General features: G+C 43.3%; 1 protein-coding gene across 1 annotated transcript in view; it reads left to right on the top strand.

Moving 5' to 3' along the window:
* Positions 1 to 3,782: 3,782 nt before the first annotated feature.
* AASS (aminoadipate-semialdehyde synthase) overlaps positions 3,783 to 7,176 on the top strand; it is a 68,541-nt gene continuing 65,147 nt past the window's right edge. Inside the window, exon 1 of the mRNA XM_011937423.1 lies at positions 3,783 to 3,896. The gene's annotated coding sequence lies outside the window, so the exon portion shown is untranslated. The remainder of the gene's footprint in view (positions 3,897 to 7,176) is intronic.

The raw sequence follows: 7,176 nt of genomic DNA, 5'->3' as shown, positions 1-7,176 counted from the left end.
TTCATCTAAAGACTACATTTCTCCATTCTTAGTCTCTCAATATTTAATCACAATGTATGCCTGATTATTGCAAATAATTTGTCATTGCGAAATCCCTCGTGTGATTTGATAGTTTTGGTTTGAGTCACTGAATTATGCTGTAGTGAAGTTATTTTAAAGAGCTAAAATAGATGGACGAAGAGCACATTCCTAACTGTGGGGATTGAAGTTGGAACATTTGGCTTTAATTTCTTCAGAAATGAATGTATGATCCTTTATACCTATACCAATAGAAATGACAGGAATTAAGAGGAGCAATGCTTAGTTCATTCTTTTTCTTTTGAAACAGAGTCTCGCTCTGTCGCACAGGCTGGAGTGCAGTGGCGCAATCTCACTGCAAGCTCTGCCTCCCGGGTTCACGCCATTCTCCTGCCTCAGCCTCCCGAGTAGCTGGGACTACAGGCGCCTGCCACCGCACCCACCTAATTTTTTGTATTTTTAGTAGAGACAGGGTTTCACCGTGGTCTCGATCTCCTGACCTAGTGATCCGTCCCCCTCGGCCCCCCAACTTGTGGGGATTACGGGCGTGAGCCACCGCGCCTGGCAGCTTAGTTCATTCTTAAGTTCTTGTAATGCTTGTGCATTGTTTTGCTTAGGTAGGTGAACTGTAAGCTTAAAAAGTATTCTGATTGGGTTGGTGCTATGGGAAGGTTTGAAGAGACTTAAAGAATTTTTGCTATTTGATGGAAGACTAAAAAGCTCTATGAAAATCTCAGCTCTCTTCATCTACCCACTTCTCTTATAAAAACTGCAAAAATTAAATACATCATTTGTTGTTGTTGTTGTTGCTGTTTTCTTTTTTTTAGAGAGTCTTACTTTGTTTTCCAGGCTGGAGTGTAATGGCATGATCTTCACTTACTGCAAACTTCGCTTTCTGGATTCAAGTAATTTTCATGCTTCAGCCTCCCGAGTAGCTGGGACTGCCAGCATGTGCCACCAAGCCCAGCTAATTTTTTGTATTTTTAGTAGAGACAGGGTTTCACCATGTTGGCCAGGCTGGTCTCGAACTCCTGAACTGAGGTAATCTGCCCACCTTGGCCTCCCAAAGTGCTGGGATTACAGGCATGAGCCACTGTGCCCGGCCGGCAGGATTAATCTTTAGGCAGCTTTATTCCTGACAGAAACACTACTGTTGGTTGAATGACACTCCCTAAAGCTACAGCTACAGCTACCATTACACTACAGGTAGAACTATTCCTGAGTTCTGGTAACTATTTCTTTCCCTGGCCCTGTTTAGGCCTACGAGTGATTGTCAATGTTGCTAGTCCCAGGATACATGGGGACTACATGACACATATACTGCCACTTTCCTTTATCCCTGCATACACTCAGTCCTTTTGTGTCTCCTAATTTACCCAGTTGGATTGTGCCACCTATTTCCTGCTGAGACCCCGACTGACTTATTACATGCATAGCATCGTACTAGAAGCAATGGAAAAAAAAAAAAGAAAGAAAGAAAAGAAAAGAGGAGGTCCATGTACATATTCTTATTTTATGGTGGTGATGACAGGTGAGCTGAGTAATGTGAATAAGATAAGTATGAATAACTATGACAAAAGGAAGACTGTGATAAGTACAATAAGAGAGGCCAATACACAAGGGATAAGGGGAACAATCATATCTGGTTGAAATATTCGGGAAAGTTTTCATTATTTAAGTGGCATTGAGCTGAACCCCAAAGGGCTGGTTAGTTTTAGAAAGGTGCATATTTTTGTAAATCTGAATTACAGATAAAGGTATAATGAGGTATTTGGAGGAAAATAAATAATGATTTCCAGTTTCTTTAGTGAGACACTTGACAGAGCACTTTGGCCATTATCTCATTTTGTTCTCGTGACTCCAGGAAGTAGTTGCTATTATTAACCCATTAACAACAGATAGTGGAGCACAGGTTTTTTAAAAAACTGAGTAACTTGCCCATGATTTACAACTCGCAGGAGAAAAGTAAGGATTCTTACATTCTCACCCACATGCTTAATCCTTAGGAAGATAGCAAGGCATAAATTGTGTTTCAGTGGTGGTTTCAGGCTGGTTCTGCTGCAGAAATAAAGCTAAGGTCATTGATTTTGGCCACATCTGAAGCAACTAACATTATGCGAAGAAGTCTGGGCTAACGTTCCACAAGTACTGGGTAGTCTCTGAGACTTTCTGCTTAGGCCAATGAGACAATTAGAGTTGTATGCTTAAAAAAATATGGTCTATGTTGTATATAAAAAGGGGTTTGAAGTAGGGTGATAGTAGTGGGGTTTTTAAAGGACAGTGTCAACACCAAGGGTAAGCCCAAGAGCCCAGAGGAAGAACTGAAGTGACTGTGGCTTTTTAAGTCTGGACAGGTGGTGAGTAGGAAGGCAGTGATATTAATAACAGAGCAGGTGAACACAAAAGGGAAGGCTTTCTTTTATTTTATTTTATTTTTTGAGACAGGGTCTTACTCTATCACCCAGACTAGAGTGCAGTGGCATGATCATGGCTCACTGCAGCCTCAACATCCCCCGGTTCAAGTGATCTTTCCACCTCAGCCTCCTGAGTGGTTGGGACCACAGGTATGTGCCACTACACCTGGCTTTTTAAAATTTTATTTACTTTTTATTATTTTTATTTTTAGTAGACACAGGTCTTGCTATGTTGCCAAGGTTAGTCTTAAACTCCTTGGCTCACTTGAGCCCAGGTCTCCAGCCTCAGTCTCCCAAAGTGCTGAGATTACAGGTGTGAACCACTACACAGCCTTTGGAAGACTTTCCAAAAACGATAAGGGATCGGATTTTGTAAATGTGAAGCTAAACATACGAAGAAAATTCTAACTCTACTTACAGATAGAATTCTAATTTGGGGCTGGGCACAGTGGCTAACACCTGTAATCCCAGTGCTTTGGGAGGACGAGGTAGGAGGATAGCTTGAGGCTAGGAGTTCCATACCAGTGGCCTAGTCAACACAGCGAGACCACATCTCTACCATAAATAAATAATTTTCTCTGCAATTCGAGATATGAGTGGAGTCTCAAGAATGTTCTGGCTATTGTTGACATAAGAGTTCAGTAGCTAAATACATCTATGGCAGGTATAAGGGGAGTAAGTGGTGGAAAACTTGTAAAAACAGGAGGGAAGATTAACTTCTGACCATTGACTCCTTGAGGGAATCACAGCGGGCCTTCAGACGATTCTTCAGTTCCTAGTGCTGGGGATAGTGTCTATGAAATACGCTTTCCCCCTCCCTCCAGGCCTCCTACGTAGTTAGGACGTTTCAAGAACATTGGACATTGCCATATGCACATGAACACACTCAGATTTAATTTCTCAGATTCTCTGCTTGCTGGCTTCTAAAACTGTTGTAAGAACTGTTATCTGGCTTCATATGCTTGTGACAAGGCGCTGAAATGCTTTGAAAAGTGCCTATAGCTAAACAAACGTGAGGTACCGGCGCTCGCAACTTTTTCCCAAGAGGTGTGCACCTATATTTAGCGCGTAATGCCCCAACTATTTTCGTTGTTTTCCGTCCCCGCCGGCCTTCTGCCACGGACAGTTACAAACCTGGTCGATAATTATCCTGGGAGAACTGGAAGTCACAGCTGAGAACGCAGGTCGGAGATCAGAGAGGCAGAAGGACCTTGGGGAGGAGAAGGGGCCGGGCATGACGTAGCATCTGTCAGGCCGCCGATTGGCGGAGGAGAAGGTTGTTCCCGCAGGACGGCTGCTCATTGGATACGGGAGGCAGAGGCGTGACGTCCTTAGAAGTTGAGCAAACACCTCCTACTTCCCGGGCTTCCATCCCAATTTCTGCTAGGAATTCGGAGCCTCCCCTGCAGCGACTCGGAAGATCCGAGGCGGCGGGGGACAAGTAGGCGCCCCAGAGCGGACCAGGTGAGGAGAGGTCCCGCAGGAGAGCTAAGCAGACGGGCTGGTGGGCTCAGCCTATGAGATGCGCTGGAGATCGCGGGCCAGACTCCGGCTGTCGCTGGGAGGGGCCCGGGAGCCTGGCCTTCGGGTCCCGGTGCGGCGAGTCGACCCAGGCCGGGCCGAGAGAAGGGAGAAAGCTGCGAGCATTCGGGCCTCACTGCGAGGAATGGAGGAAGAGAGCAAACGCAGAGCGTTTCACTGCGAGGAAGGGAGGGGGAGCGGTCAGTGCAGCTCCAGCATTTCTAAGTAGAAAGGCGAGAGATTGCAATTCGAATTTCTTTTCTTTCTTTTTTGGCGGATAGTGGTGGTGCTGTGGCTGGGGAATAAAGAACTGCTTAAGCTGTGGAAACAACGCCTTGTTGCTTTTTGGACCGCGTGCTTAAAGGGGACTTCTGGCTGAGGGGCGGTGGATGGAAATTTCGGGGAGGTTCCTTCCCCCTTCCCTTCCCACGCCCGGCGTAGCCAAACTCTGATCACAAACTTCTCTCCTTGTCCATCTCGGGCTGCCCACTCTCCGAGACAGAGACCCATTCTCCAGCAAGGATCGGAGACGGGTGAAAGTGGGCGCCTTGCAAGTCTGGGTTTCCTGAACTCCTGAGCCCCTGCGGGGCTGTGCGGGCCATTGTGAGCGCTCGCGCGGGAGGGGGCGCGGGGAGAAGCAGTTTACCCACCCTCCTCCGTTGAATGGGGCTGATGTCTGTCTATCCTGACAGCTTCAGAAGAAGAAATGTGCTTTTCAGACACTGATTTCAGGGGAATGGGGGTGTGGGGAGCGGGAGAGAGAGAGAGCGCGCGCGCGAGAGGAAGAATGAGTTAGTTCAGTAACTTGAACAAGGATTAACATTTTTTGATGTTGTGGGTCATCAGTGGGAAAGGTGCAGCTATGAGATGTAGTTAAACACAGGACGGAAAGGTCCTTGACTGAAGGACTGAGGCTTTCCAATACTTTATTTAAAAAACCCCAAAACACTGATGGCACTTTGGTGTTTCCAGGTTTGTGTATTTTGTCCCTTGCACTCGCCTCTTCTTTTTTTCCCACGAGGATGAGTGAATCCAGGGCTACATGACTTGACTGTGTAACCTGGTGGCCATTCTGCAAAGTGAGTTAGGTGGACAAAAATTGAAGCCAATTTACCAGAATCATTTTCCTACTCTCCAGATAATCATATTTATTATCAGTCTCACTTGTTAATGATGATGGCGTGATCAGAACTTTGGTTTATTTGTCACTGAATTTTTTTCTCACTAGTCCTTTAACAGATCTTGGTTCAGAATTTTGGAAATGATCTTTGGTGTGTAAGAAACCACCATTTAACAAAACATTTTCGCTATTTTCATTTATGCTTTTATTAATTTTCTCGTAGAAATAACATTACAAACAGTGGTAACTTTTTTAGGTAAGGCCACAAAAGATTCTATGCAATTCATGAAATCATGGAAACAAACATTTGGAATGGGAAATAACCCCCAAACATTATTACCACATTCATCTGATCTCAGGTGCCATTAATTGTAAGATGCATCCCTATATCACAGATGCTAAAATGTGTAAAAAAAAAAAAAAGTCTTAAATTTGATGAAATAAAACATTAAAATAGTAATTTATTTATCTTGAACATCCATGCCTAAAGTTGAAGGGAGGGCTTATTGGGCTCTAATTATTTTTTTCCAAAATAATGTATGGGTGGGGGGATTAATATGGAGCCATCGTGAAAGCCTTACTATGGTGTGACAGAGGAAAGAAATGTTAGCGGCGGTTATGCTTGCTTTCGAGGAGTAGGCAAGACTGAAGGCTTTTTCTTTTCTTAAAATGTATTGTTTATGACACACAGCAATGCTCAGCACTTTATGCATACTAGCTCAATTAAACGTCACAAGAGCCCTAAGAGGTAGAGGTTCAGATGACTCTCATTTTGCACTTGATGCACAGACAGGTTAAGTTGCCAGCCAAGGTCACAGAGTAAGTTTGGCCACCAAAGAACCCAGAAGAGAAACCAGTATTCCTTTGCGGTATCCATCTTCTGTTGCAGGCTCTTCACTCCTGTTTCATGCTATTAATGCAGGTAGCGCAGGTGAATGTCCACTCTTTCTTGATTGTGTTTTTGGTATTTTGTTTCCCTGTTTGGTGTACTTTAGCTGGAAATTAATAAGTCAGAGTGCCTATTTGTGTTCTACATTTCTAATGTTTTTGTCATTCACAGTGTCCAGTCACTACTATGCTTAATAGAATCAGAATATCGGAGCGCAAAAGGGACTTTAGTATTATATTTTAGTCTGGGCAAGGAAATTGAAGTTGAGAGGAGGAACCCTACATCTAGTTATGTGTCCCAGCTCCACGTCTAAGTTTTCCCACTATACTGTACTATATTTTATAACATTCACTGATCTATGAGATCTTGGAAAAAAATAGAGAATTTTTTTTTTTTTTCTTGCAGGGTTGGGGGGATGTGAGTCTCTTCTTATTCATGTGTCTATTTTGTTTGTTTTCTTGCTGCATAGGTCTTTATAACGTTTATTGAATTTGCTCATTCATTTATTCATTCTTTCTTAAAACACTTGCTGTTTTCCCATGTGACTATCATTGGGAATACAGAGATGAGTAAAACACAATTCATACACATTTACAGTTTAGCAAAGAGACAGACAAGTAAGCAGATAAGCATTTTGGACTAGACTCCAATTTAGAACTAACTTTGTATTCCATTTCAGTGAAGCTAAAATTATGAGCTACAGACCAGGAGAAATATGTGTCATGTTTATGGATAACTTTGAGTAGGTGATGGGCTGGGGAAAATATGAAAATTCTCAAATCACATTAATTAACACTAATAGACCTCCTCTCCCAAAGTCTACTATTTTCTTCTTAATCCGGTAAAGTATTTTATAAAAGATTTAACATGGAAGCATTAAAAGAATGTACCCACACACAGGAAGTGAAAGTATGGAGACCAGTGTTAATGCAAGCCCAAGCTTAGTTCTAGCAAGCCTTGAAATGGGGAGGGATTTGGATTCGTTCTAGGCCATCACCCGGTGCTCTGTTAATTCTGGAACTCTTTTTAACCTTTCCAAAAAATATTATGGTTTGGATACCTAGTGTGGACCAAGACTCATAGCCATAGAACTGCCACACTTATTTACAGACACCAAGGCTTCTTGAGAAACCATGGTTTTTTTTTTTTGTTTGTTTTTGTTGTTGTTGTTGAGACGGAGTCTCGCTCTGTCGCCCAGGCTGGAGTGCAGTGGC

Source organism: Colobus angolensis, unplaced genomic scaffold (assembly GCF_000951035.1).
Source record: "Colobus angolensis palliatus isolate OR3802 unplaced genomic scaffold, Cang.pa_1.0 Scaffold163, whole genome shotgun sequence".
NCBI lineage: Eukaryota > Metazoa > Chordata > Mammalia > Primates > Cercopithecidae > Colobus > Colobus angolensis.
The sequence above is the reverse complement of the archived record's forward strand: the minus strand, read 5'-3'. Positions and strand labels throughout refer to the sequence as shown.